The sequence below is a fragment of the Megascapheus bottae genome, chromosome 11 (assembly GCF_031878675.1).
Source record: "Megascapheus bottae isolate mThoBot1 chromosome 11, mThoBot2.hap1, whole genome shotgun sequence".
Taxonomy (NCBI): Eukaryota; Metazoa; Chordata; class Mammalia; order Rodentia; family Geomyidae; genus Megascapheus; species Megascapheus bottae.
Window position 1 is genome coordinate 43,737,479 of NC_143519.1, and position 13,749 is coordinate 43,751,227.

Sequence of the window (13,749 nt, forward strand, 5' to 3'; positions counted from 1 at the left end):
TTTTGTGAATTTATATTTTCATTAAAAGTTTTTATCTAAGTAAAACATTATTTATCTATAAAAATCGACATTCAGATGAGGGGTGGGGGAGGGGGGAAGGGAAATGGGGACCATGACATGTGAAAGGGTATCAATGTGTGGGAATTAAGGCACCATCTATCTGACAAATATCATGTAACCCTTCTATTCATTACAATAAAAAATATATTAAAAATCGACATTCATCTATTTCTGTTACATTGAGTGTATATTATTATTGTTTAAAAAAAAAAAGATCACCCCCTAGTGTAGTCTTTCTATGAAAGACATCTTGACAAAAGCAAAACCAGTAACAGATGTAATTTGAAAAGTGCAAGTATGGTACGAGAATGAAACTAGGATTTACATATTTTACTTTGAAATTTCAAAGTTCACCATCTGTATCTCCAGGATACTGCTTTGCTCCTCTTCCATTAATGAACACTGTTAAGCACAAGAGGCCTAAGTGTTGGTATCGGTAAAAAGAAGAAAACAAATCAAAAGGAAGGGTAACAAAGTCAGGGATAAATGCAGGGTCAGCATTTCCCTGTAGGCAGCAACAGGCAAAGCCTGGGGCTTGAACTCAGGGCCTGGGTGCTATCTCTGAAATTTTTTGCCCAAAGCTTGTGCTCCACAGTTTGAGCCACAGCTCCACTTTGTTTGCTTTTCTTTCCCTTCCTTCCTTCCTTCGTTCCTTCTTTCCTTCGTTCCTTCTTTCCTTCCTTCCATCCATCCTTCCTTCCTTTCCTTTCCTTTTTTGGTGATTAATTAGAGATACGGGTCTCACGGACTTCCTTGCCCAGGCTGACTTCAACCAAGATCCTCAGATCTCAGCCTCCTTGGTATCTAGGATTATAAGCGTGAACCACCAGCACCCAGCAGCAACAATTCTTTTTAAACTCCTATATTGCTCATTTTACTTCTTGATTCCATTTATGGTAATTCTTCAAAGCCATCAACCAGTCCATAGCTTCAAAGCACTTACACTGCAAAGTTCAAAGTATAGATTCTAGAGGCACACATATCTACACTAGACTCTGCTATTTATGGCTGTGGGACCTCAGCTCCTTGCTTGATTTTAAAAAACAAAGAAAAAAACCTCAGGGCCTCTGCTTACAAAGCAGATGCTCTATAGCATCTGAGCCATGTCTCTAGTCCATCCTTACTTGCATTTCTGTAGATCTGTTTTGGTTTTGTTTTTTTTTAATCTATCAAATGAGGATACTAAGTTACCTGGATGTATGTCCTATGGATGTCATGTGTTGACCTGAGATAATATATAAAAAGCACTTCGTTCAATTCCTGGAATATAATAGTGTTCAGTATTACAATGCTCAATAACACCTACTATCTCTATTTGAGACTAATCAAGTCCACCTAAGCCAAAAGTTCATAGTCTAAGTCTACGGGATTATCAGAAAGTTAAGAATTCTGGGATGTTCCAATTTTGCTGTTTTATGACAGCTTTGGAAAAAACCACACAAGTTTTGTATTTCTGCTTTCCTAAACTATGTAGATGATGAGTTTCTATAACAGGTAACTACTAATTGTCAAGTAAATATGTAGTTTAAGAGCCACTGCTATTAAAGTGGTTTTTACTCACCTGACTGAAGCATACTGTTTTCTTTTCCCTAACTGACTCAGTGCCCCATTGTATAATAGGTAAGAGAAAGTTGTTGAATCATTTCAAATCTGCTTGAGATTCCACTGTGCAATGGCCAAAGAAAACAAACAAAAAAGCCAGGCGCTGGTGGTCACACCTGTAATCTTAGCTACTCAGGAGGCTGAGATCTGAGAATCACAGTTCAAAGCCAGCCTGAGCACAAAAGTCTGTGAGACTCTTATCTCCAGTTAAACACTAAAAAACTGGAAGTGCTGCTGTGGCTCAAGGGATAGAGTGCTAGCCTTGAGGTACAGAGCTCAGGGACAATGCACAGGCCCAGAGTTCAAGCCTCATGACTGACCAAAAAAAAAAAAAAAAAAAAGATCTGAGTCACACAGCACACAGCAAGGCCATGGTAAGAATTCTGGTAGAAAAGAAAGGAGAATGCCTTTCCCTAGCTCTAGAGTTACATTTGTTACAGTTTTACACTAGATTTTTTTAAATTTTTACATGTTTTGTTCTGCTACTGGGGCTTGAACTCAAAGCCTCAAGATCTCACTTGGCTTTTGTGTCAAAGCTGGCACTCTACCACTTGAGCTACACATCCATTTCCAGTTTTTTGCTGGTCAATTGAAGACTGAGACTCACAGACTTTCCTGATTCTCAGATCTCATCCTCCTGAGTAGCTGGTCATGAGCCACAGACACCTGGGTGCATGCTCTAGGCTTTGTATTTCATACTGAAATTTCCTCTGTTAATCTAATAATACATATCTCTAATATCTCTTGATTTTTAAAAGATGTGAATCTTATTTAATTTTTTGTAAGCAATAAATTCTCCCCTTTACAGCTTAATAGTTCTAAATTTAAAAAAAAAAAACAGTTTCTGCTTGGTTTCTTTTCATCTTCGTGCTTTGGAAATTGACTATCGTACTCTGAAGGAGCTGAAGAGTCTGTGAAGAGGCCACATGCAGTGTAACTGCTGCAAGTACAGCTCACAGCTCGCCTGAACCCAGTAGAACATAATTAACTTGCTAGTGACTGGAGTGAGCAATCCTGAAGGCAAATATTTTAGTGCCCAAACTAGCCATGACTGCTGTGCTGTTAGGGGAGAGATAAGACACTTCTGCTGAGTCCTGCTTTATTAATAATTCATGAGTAAAATAAGTAATTGCTTTTGTTTTTTAAGTCACAATGATAATCGATAAACTGGGCTAGGAGTTTGGCCTAGTGGTAGTGTGCTTACCTAGCATACATGAAGACCCGGGTTGATTCCTCTGTACCACATACACAGAAAAAACCAGAAATAGTAGTGTGGTAGCCTTGAACTGAAGAGCTCAGGGATAGTGCGCAGGCCCAGAGTTAAAGACCCATAACCCACAAAAGCAAGCAAGCAAGCAAGCAAGAAAAGCAAGAAAAAATATTAATGTATAAACTTATTCTGGAGTTATACTGCCTGGTTATTGGACTTTTCTATTCAGGCTGGCCCAGCTGCAATTCTCTAAATTTTTTAGCCTTTTGCCTGTCAAGGATTACAGGTGTTAACCACTAGCACAAATTCATTTTTTTCCTTCCTTCCCTTCCTTCCTTCCTTCCTTCCTTCCTTCCTTCCTTCCTTCCTTCCTTCTTTCATTCCTTTTCCTTTCTTTCTTTATTTCCTTTCTTCTTTCTTTACTCACCTTTCTTTCTGAGACAGCGTCTCAGTAAACTCCAGTCCTCTGAAGTCCTCTTTGCCTTCCTTAGCCTTAGTCCTTAGTCTTCTGAATGTTGGTATTACAGGTATATGCCCCCACCAACCAGTTTGTTTCACTTTTCTTTTTAATTTGTTTTTTGCCAGTAGTAGGGCTTGAACTCAGGGGCTGGGTGCTTTTGCAAGTTTTCCTGCTCAAGGTTAGTGTTCTATCACTTTGAGCCACAGCATCACTTCTGGATTTCTAGTGGATAATTGGAAATCAGAGTCTTATTGACTTTCTTGCCCAAACTGGATTTGAACCACATCCTTAAATCTCAGCCTTCTAAGTAGCTAGGATTACAGGTGTGAGCCACAGTGACCACCTAACCCGTTTGTTTTAATTCATATTATTTTGTAGATATTATAAGCAATATTAATAGAATTTTCCAATAATGAAAAACACAGAATGTCTCTAACATACTATATATATATATTTGTTTTCTAAGATGCCTTTCCTTATAACATTTTTAATATATAGTATTAGATTCTTCCATCTTGCAAATTATCTATTTGTGTCACTTGAGTCTTATACTGTATTTGTCTTTTACTTCAAGGCAGAGGTTATGTTTCATACTTCTATTTTGCTACTGAAGCTTAACAGCTTTCAACACAGACAGGATGTTCAATAAGTACTTATAAGTTAATTAGAGTTCTTCAAGTGGCCAGACAGCAATTCTCAGAATCACATGAGCATGGTGTGTTACCATGTATGCACAGATAACAATATATGCCTATGGCCGGCTGAATTAAGACCACAAAGATACCAGTAATCCCTGCAACCTATAAACATTACCTTAAAGGGAAGAAAGGTCTTTGCAGAAGTGATTAAGGGTCTTGACATAGGGAGATTATCCTGGATTATCTGGTGAGCCCTAAATGCCATTACAGAGGGAGATCATACAGAGGGAAGGGTGTAAAGGAAGAAAGAGGGGCAGGGAGGGGGGGAAGAGAGAGAGAGAGAGAGAGAGTGAGAGAGAGAGAGAGAGAGAGAGAGAGAGAGAGAGAGAGAGAGAGAGAGAGGGAGGGAGGGAGGGAGGGAGGGAGGGAGGGAGGGAGAGAGGGAGAGAGGGAGAGAGAGAGAGAATATGAGAATGAATGATAAAGGCCAAAGCTAAAGGCTCCCAGCAGCCATCAAAATTGGAAGACTCCAGGAACAGATTCTTCTTCCCTAGAAGGTTTTGTTGTTTTGTTTTGTTTTTGTCAGCTGGTCGTAGAGCTTGGTCTTAGGCCTCGGTAATAGGCCTGGGTGCTGTCCCAAGCTTTTCTGCTCAAGGACAGTGTTCTATCACTTTGAGCCATAGCAACACTTCCGGTTTTTCATTGATTAATTGGAAATAAGAGTCTTATGGACTTTCCTGCCCAATCAGAAAGGAATACAACCGGACCAATATCTTGATTTCACTTTGGTGATACTGTTTTGGATGTCTCACCCTAGAACTGGGAGTGTACACATTTCTGCTGTTTTCAGGTACATAATTTGTGCTCATTTATCAAAGCAGCCATAGGAAAATAAACCAGTCAACAATACATCTTACTCTAGGGGAGGTTTAAGAACCATGTACCTGGTTCTCCTACAGTTCTATTGTCTTTCAGTTCTGCCATAATGACATGATTACAAGTCAATCTCATCGCAGATTGTGTAGAGAAGCCACTCTTGCAAGTCCTTCCAGTTACCCTTTGTCAAGGAGATTAATTAACATGTAGACCAGATGGCATTTCTCTCAACTCTTCTACACGTCTCATATTCTCTGATCAGGAAACTGCAGCCTTGAGCAGTGTCCTGTGTGACAGGATATAGTAAAAGCCACCTTTGGTATCTAATGTGAAACCAAAGTTGTCTATGGAAGTGATCCAGTGGCCTGGAATTGCTTGCAAACCCACAAGGAAATGTCTAGCCTTCCTGCTCTAGTTTATATGTGATTCCCCTAAAGTGTATGTGTTAGCAACTTCATCCTCAAATTCATATGCTTGTAGTACTTTTAGGTGAGGCCTTAGGGTAATAATTAGGATTGATGAGGTCATGAGCACAAAGTAACCCAATATGGTAACAATCCCATAGAAGAAGAGGAATAGACCCAAACTTGCACGTACATGTTCTCTTTCCATATGACCCCTTCCACCATGCCGTAACATAGCACAAAGACCTCACTAATTGCAGCCCCTAAATCTTGGACTTCCCAGTGTCCAGAACTATGAGCCAATATGTTTCCTTATTTTGTAAATTTACCTGGCCTCAACTAAAACACTTTTCAAGTAAAGTTTTTATTCATTTCTCAGTTAAGAAGAACATGAAAATAGTCGTTTAAATAAAACTCAAGATGAACAAAACTTCCTGTCTATAAATTATCAGTTGGAAAAAACCATAAAAGTACATTGTGGCTCTGCCTGAGGCATTGCCATTTCTCTGTTCACAGAGCATCCCAAGAAACAGTCTTTTGTTTAGATCCCTCTGGATAAGCTGGGGCCTGAGGTGATGGGAACTAAAGCTGAATGTAATGACTTCACTGTTTTTCAGTTCCTTCTTTTTTTGTTTTTTTTCCTTTTAAGGTTTCTTTCTTTTTTTATTTTGTTCTTAAAATCAGGGAAAAAGTCTGCATCTACAAGGTCATTAACTCCATCTCAGGTCTTTTCTTTTTTATGATCATATTGCTTTGTTTCCTTTAACCTGAAAAGAGCTCAACCACAAATGTAATGTTTATCTTTCAGAATAGCAGCTGGAAAAAAATACAGGAAGTGTAATACTAAAAACACTCTGGCACTCTTTCTCTCTCTCTCTCTCTCTCTCTCTCTCTCTCTCTCTCTCTCTCTCTCTCTCTCTCTCTCTCTCTCTCTCTCTCTCCCTCTTTCTCTCTCTCTCTCTCTTTACTTTCCTCAAGTTCGTTCCAGAGAGAGCTTGTTATAAGGAACATTGTTTGGTTTGGCAGACAAAGGGAAAGTTCCCTAAAGTACAGCAGTTTCACAAAGAACACCATCTTGTTTGTTTTGACCATGTTGGCATAGTTAACTAGAGTCTGGCAGCTATTGTCCATTGTCTTGTTTTGCTCATTATGACATGACTTCTATTAGTATTATCTTTTAGGTTGCTTGAAAATACCATTTGAGGGGCCGGGAGTTTGGCCTAGTGGTTAAAGTGCTTGCCTAGCATGCATGAAGACCCGGGTTCAATTCCTCGGTACCACATACATAGAAAAAAGCCGGAAGTGGTGCTGAGGCTCAAGTGGTAGAGCTCTAGCCTTGAGAAAGTCCAAGGACAGTGCTCAGGCCCTGAGCTCAAGCCCAGGACTGGCAAAAAAAAAAAAAAGAAAGTACCATTTGACCATGTAAATCAGAGCTTCTAAAAAGTTGGTTTCCTTTTCTTTTTAAAGAAAAGGGATTACCATTGAACATATCAGTTGTGTAAGTACAATACATCTTGATCAGTATGACCTCTTTTGTCATTACGAGATCTATAAGAAAAGGTTCTCAGGAATCTGTCTTTAACCAATTGTGTGCTTATATTCTTTTTGGGTACATTCAGCTAGACAACAGGATTTACTGGCTCAAATTCTTGCCTGGCAGAACTACTTATTCTCGATGGTACCCGTCCTTTCTCCCACATCATACACCCCATGGCCTCTCTGCTCAATTTCTTTTTTTTTTTTTTTTTGCCAATCCTGGGCTTGAGCTCAGGGCCTGAGCACTGTCCTTGGACTTTCTCAAGGCTAGAGCTCTACCACTTGAGCCTCAGCACCACTTCCGGCTTTTTTCTATGTATGTGGTACCGAGGAATCGAACCCGGGCCTTCATGCATGCTAGGCAAGCACTTTAACCACTAGGCCAAACTCCCGGCCCTCTCTGCTCAATTTCTTTCTTCCTTTATTTCTGTATCTTTGCATAGTCTTCTGTAACCACCCATTTGGTATTAACAAGGCACCTTTCTAAGCCCATTATGACAAATGGGACTTTTATAAAGATAATGGTATTAAAAAGTTCTAAAAATGTTGAACTGCTCTGATTAAATGTCATTAATATCTCTTGCCTGAAATACATGTATGTTTGCTTCTCTAATATACACCCTAATTATATACTTCTGTCTCAGAAAGAACAAGGATCATGAGATAAGGTATTTTTATGCTTCCAGAGTAACATCATTCTCCTTGTAAAATATTTTGAGCTCATTTTCAAAATGAAATGAGTATCAAAATTTAAAATTTGGCTAAGCCAATAAAATGAAAAGCTAGTTAAGGCAGAGTGAGAGGAGCATGCTTGAGCACTAGTTTGACCCACAATACTGAAAGATGATGGTATTGAAAGAGCCAAACAGAACAAATAATTCTCTTCCTAATACCAGTTCAGAGTTACCCTGGAGTATTGCACCTCATTTAGTAACCTTTGTGGCTTTAGCTAATACTAGACTAGGTTGGGAAATTTCCTGAATGAATGGCTGTTTCTTAAACCACTAACAATTTTTTATTTCTTTTCTTATTGAATGGAGGCTTATTTACAGTTCTATGTGAATTTGCTTTTTTGGGGACTGGCATGTCTGCTCCTCTCCTCTTTTCATGCCTTGAAAAATCACCCCTAATTAACATTTAGAAAGAGGAAGAAGGTATTAACTCTTATTCTTTTGCTCTTTTCATTAGTAAAAAACTAAGGGCAGACCACTTCCTTCATGCATCTCTTAGCATCTGTTCAGATTTTCTTTTATTTTTATTTATTTATTTATTTTTTGTCTCTCTGTGTGGTCTCTTAGAGTGAACAGCAGTTAAAACATGTTGTTTCTGGTTTAGACCTTGCACTTCCTTTAAGATGGAATTTATAAGCCTTTTATATAGTGTGAGTAGCTAAACCATGAATATCCTAAGGAGAAACTATTGTGTTTAGTATATTTAACATGCATGAATCTTCCCTGTCCTTCAAAATGTATATCCTGATTATGCTTATTTTATCTATCTGAAATACCCTTAAGGGATTTTTTTTTCAATGTAAGAGATTTTATATATAGGTCCCCTGGGGTTTTAATATTTCAAAACTTTCCATTTTCTTAAAATAAGTCAAAGAAAAACCAGATAAGATATTATATAGGACCGAGAGTGTGGCCTAGTGTTAAGAGTGCTCGCCTAGCATGCACGAAGCCCTGGGTTGGATTTCTCAGTACCACGTACACAGAAAAAAAGCTGGAAATGGTGCTGTGGCTCCACTGGTAAGGTGTTAGCCTTGAGAATGTCCAAGGATAGTGCCTACATCCTGAGTTCAAGGCCCAGGACTGGCAAAAAAAAAAAAAAAAGATTATATAGAGCATATAAGATACTTTCTGATCCAGGGTATAGACAAATTTCTCTACAGATCTTCACTATTATTTCATCTGTTGAACAACCAGGAAGTTCATTTATATTGGATGGAAAGTTAAAAAAAAAAAATCAAGGGCGAGAGCATGGCCTAGTGGTAGAGTGCTTGCCTACTATGTACAAAGTGCTAGGTTCAATTCCTGGGGCACCACATACACAGAGGGTAAAAAGGCCAGAAGTGGTGTTGTGGCTCAAGTGGTAGAGTGTTAGCCCTGAGGAAATCCCAAGGACAGTGCTTAGGCCCTGAGTTCAAGCCCCAGGACTGACAAAAAAAATCCAAGTAACAAGAGGTTTATCTTTGTGGTTGATGTTTTTAATGTACTACATGAAGTTATTTCTTTTCTCTTTCTTTCCCCGCTTATCTTTGGCCCCTGTTGTTATTGTATCTGATCTTGGTACCTGGTATATTTGCTGATTAGTTTACTTGTTTATTTGAAATAAGGAAGGAAAGGGGAAAAACAAGATGATTGGCAAGGGGGGGAAGGGGAAAGGAGGGAAAGTAGAAGAAAAATGAGGGGAAGGAGTATCAATGTTCAAGAAGTAATGTACCCACTATCTGATGAATGTAACTGTAATCATACATCACCTTGACAATAAAAAAAAAATTAAGGGCGGGATGCGTGGCCTAGTGGTAGTGTGCTTGCCTAGCATGCATGAGGCCCTGGGTTCAATTCCCTGGAACCACATACACAGAAAAATCCAGAAGTGGCACTTTGGCTCAAGTGGCAGAGTGCTAGCCTTGAGCAAAAGTGTCCAAGGCCCTGAATTCAAGCACCAGGACTGGCCAAAAAAAAAAAAAAAAAAGTTAAAAAAAGAAAAATCCAAGTAGATTTCTCTTGCTTTAATGATTTTTCTTTCATATCTTTTGCATTTTTTTCTAGTCCTGGGGCGTCAATTCAGGGTCTGGTCACTGTCCTTGGGCTTTCTCAAGGCTAGCGCACTACCATTTGAGCTACAGCACTACTTCTGGCTTTTTCTGTTTATGTGATACTGAGGAATCGAATCCAGGGCTTCATGCATGCACTTTACCACTAAGCCACATTCCCAGCCCTCTTTTGGCTGAACTGGCCTAGGCCCCAGGCAGATTTGGAAAATGAAAAAACCCCCTCTGTCTCTGAGTACATTGTAGGAAGCAATCTATCAGAAAGGGTCTCAAACATATTTCCTAAAAGCCTTGCTTGATTGATCTTTGCTCTAGGACTCAATGACAATTTGATTCTTAACTTTTAATCTCACTTGGGCCTCCTTTAGTTATAACCTCCCAATTTTCACTAAAGGTACATATTTTTATACTTCATTAAAGAAATACTATATTTTAAATATAATATTTCCATTGACATTTAAAGAAATGTTTAAGGATTTTAAATAGAAAGTTTTAGGGCAAAATGTAGGAGAAGAAATCAGTTCTTTTCAACAGCCCAAATATCGCATGTTTCTCCCACATCTAAGATAACTTTCAAGTATATTCTTTACCCACTCACCCAAGGAGAATAATGTGGAGAACACAGGTTAACTGCATCAGCAGCAGTGTTAAAAGTAACTAATTCTCAGGCCAGGATCATGGTAGAACGCTGGCCTGGTATGCACAAAGCCCTGGGCTCAATTCCTCAGTACCATATGCACAGAAAAAGTTGGAAGTGGCACTGTGGCTCACGTTGCAGAGAACTAGCCTTGAGCAAAAAAGTGTCCAATGACAGTCCCCAGACCCTGAGTTCAAGCACCAGGACTGGCAAAAAAAAAAAAAAGGAACTAATTCTCATAACTAATTCATTAGGAACATATCCCAGGTCTAGGAATTCGAGAACCAGTTTAGACTTGGATGGTATCACTGACGTAGGAAATGATCCTGAGTTAGCAGGAAACAGCTCCCCAGCCAGGTCTGTAGATGGATGGCCCTATCTCTCAGAAGTTGTAAAAAGCAAGTATAGAATAAAATCTGTCATTTTGTTTTTTGCCAGTCTTGTAGTTTGAACTATTACTAAATACGCTATGTCTTAGGGTCCCAAGTTGAAAGAAGTTGAAAAAATACTTTTGTCCCTGCCCATGGATAAATACCATTTAATACAATTCTGTAGAAAATGAGAATGGTTCTTTTTTTCTTTCCATTTCTTTTCTTTTCTTTTAGGTTGTCATAAAAGTGATAAATCTTTGTTAGGAAAAGCAGTCTCTATTAATTGAAAATGAGTCATTTCTAGAGTGACAGTAACCTTTTTCTTAGTTGAAGTTATTTTATTAAATAATTATGACTTTTCTCTTCTGGCTGGCTATGAACCTCGATTCTCCTATCTTAGTCTCCTGCATAGCTAAGGTTACAGGCATGAGCCACGAGCATCCGGCTAAGTGTGAGTTTTTTCTTTTCTTCCCAGCAATTTTTTTTTCTCGCTTCTGGTTGAAACTTCAGACAGGTTTCATACGTAATTTATAAGTATGTATAAAATATAATGTATACAAAACTAATTCCCCCCAAACCTAACAAATCACTCACTAAATGGGTAAAGGAATTTAAGAGAGACTTATCAAAAGAAAAGGCTAAAATGGCAAAGAAACATGAGAAAATGTTCATCATCCATGGTGATAAAGGAAATGCAAGTAAAAACAACCCTAAGATACCACCTTACCCCAGTAAGAAAGGCCAATATTCTGAACTCAGACAACAACAAATGCTGGCAGGGTTGTGGAGAAAGAGGAACCCTACTGCACTGCTGGTGGGAATGTAAACTAGTACAGCCACTCTGGAGGGCAGCTTGGAGGTTTCTCAAAAAACTAAAAGTAGAACTTCCCTAGACCCAGCCATACCATTCCTGGGCATCTACCCTGAGCATCATAACTCAGGATATGATAAGAACACCTGCACAGCCATGTTCATCGCTGCACTATTCACAATAGCGAAGCGGTGGAAACAACCCAGATGCTCCACTGCAGATGAATGGATACAAAAAAAATGTGGTATATATACACAATGGAATTCTACATAGACACCAGACGAGATAAAATAATGGCATTTGCTGGGAAGTGCATGAAACTAGAAGAAATCATGTTGAGTGAGATAAATCATGACCAAAGGAACAAAAGGTGCATGGTATCCTTGATATGTGGATATTAGATCCAAACAGTACAAGAGTGATGACTCAATAATCGGGGACTTAAGGTCATTAACATGAACTTGGAACTATAAATAAAACTATCTAGACATATAAATCTATTATGGGATATATATTCTATACACATATTGCTACATTATATAGATCAATATGTATCTAGGACATACAAACTCTCAGCTTAATTTTAATTTTGTTCTTAAATTTATATGCTAGTGATTGCATATAGAGATTCCATTCTTGAACATTTGTTTGTTAAACTTGACATTTGAAATATGATGTAAAAAATCAGGGTTAATAAAATTTTTTAATAAAAAATATAATATTTTTAAAATATTTAGAGACGTAGTCTGCCAAACCATGATTGTTGTGTATGTGTCACTCTTTTTTTTTTTTTGGCCAGTCCCGGGCTTGGGCTCAGGGCCTAAGCACTGTCCTTGGACTTTCTCAAGGCTTAGCACTCTACCACTTGAGCCTCAGCACCACTTCCAGCTTTTTTTCTATGTATGTGGTACCGAGAAATTGAACCCGGGTCTTCGTGCATGCTAGGCAAGCACTCTACCACTAGGCCAAACTCCCGGCCCGTATGTGTCACTCTTATAAAGGTCTTAGACAAATTTATTTAACAGTTGGATCTACAAAAATTTTTTTTACCAGAAATAGTATACATTATACATAGTACACCTTATGTTCTACTTAAAAAAGCACAATCGGGAAGTAATAGGACCTTTATTAAAAGGTAAAACCTACTGGGAAGTTTTAGGTCATGGAGAGGCATGCCTTTAAAGGGATTGTGGGCCCCTAGTTTCTTCCCCTCACTTTCTGATTTTCAGATGGCTTGTATGGGCAGCCTTTTCCACCACACATTGCTTTTGTACTGTCTCATCAAAGGTCCAGAAACAACAGATGTAATAAACATGGACTAAAACTTCTAAAACTGTGTGTCAAAATAGAACTGTCTATATACTGAAACTGAGGTGTTTTCATTTGTTTGTTTTATAGTAATAGAAAGCTAACCAATAATGCATAGAACATGAAGACTTTTGGCTCATTCCAACCCTATTCCATCCCAGCTATATGTCCCACAATTTTTTTTTTGCCAGTCCTGGGCTTGAGTTCAGGGCCTGAGCCCTGTCCTTGGACTTTCTCAAGGCTAGAGCTCTACAACTTGAGCCTCAGCACCACTTCCGGCTTTTTGCTATAAATGTGGGGTACCGAGGAATCGAACCCGGGTCTTCGTGCATGCTAGGCAAGCACTCTACCACTAGGCCAAACTCCCAGCCCCAGAACAATTTGTCTTCTGAGTACATTTTGTCCCCTGGACTATCTTCTTTTGTGCATTTCTTTCTCCCTTTCTAATAAGAACTATCTTTTTAGAGCAAAATTGACAAAGCCCTTATCTCCCTGTCCCCTACACATACAAGCCTCCCCCACAATCAACATTGGTCATGGGGTCATGGGGCTTGAACTCAGCCTGGGGGCTGTCCCTGAGCTCTTCAGCTCAAGGCTACTGCCCTACCCTTGGGCCTGGGTGTTGATCCTGAGCTTTTCAGCTGAAGGCTCACCCTACCCTTGAACCAAGCCCCACTTCCCATTTTCTAGAGGTTAATTGGAGATAAGACTCTCAGTTCCGTTTGTGCCTGGGCTAGCTCAGATCTCAGTGTCCTGAGTAGCTAGGATTACAGGCGTGAGTGACCAGTCCGGGCTGCAAGAGCTTTTTAGAAACAAAGTTTTAACTCATAGGAGGTAAATATCAAGGAGCTCAGTTTATAGTAAGAGTATGTTTAGTTACATAAGAAATGGCCACTCCTTCTGCTAAGTGACTGAACAATTTTTGCCATCAGCAATGGATAATTGATGCTCCACAACCTCACCAGAATTTGGTATTACCAATGTTGTGAATTCTGGCTATTTGGATAGGTGTGCAAGGGTATCTCACTGTTGTTCTAATTTGATGAAAGAAATACCTTTC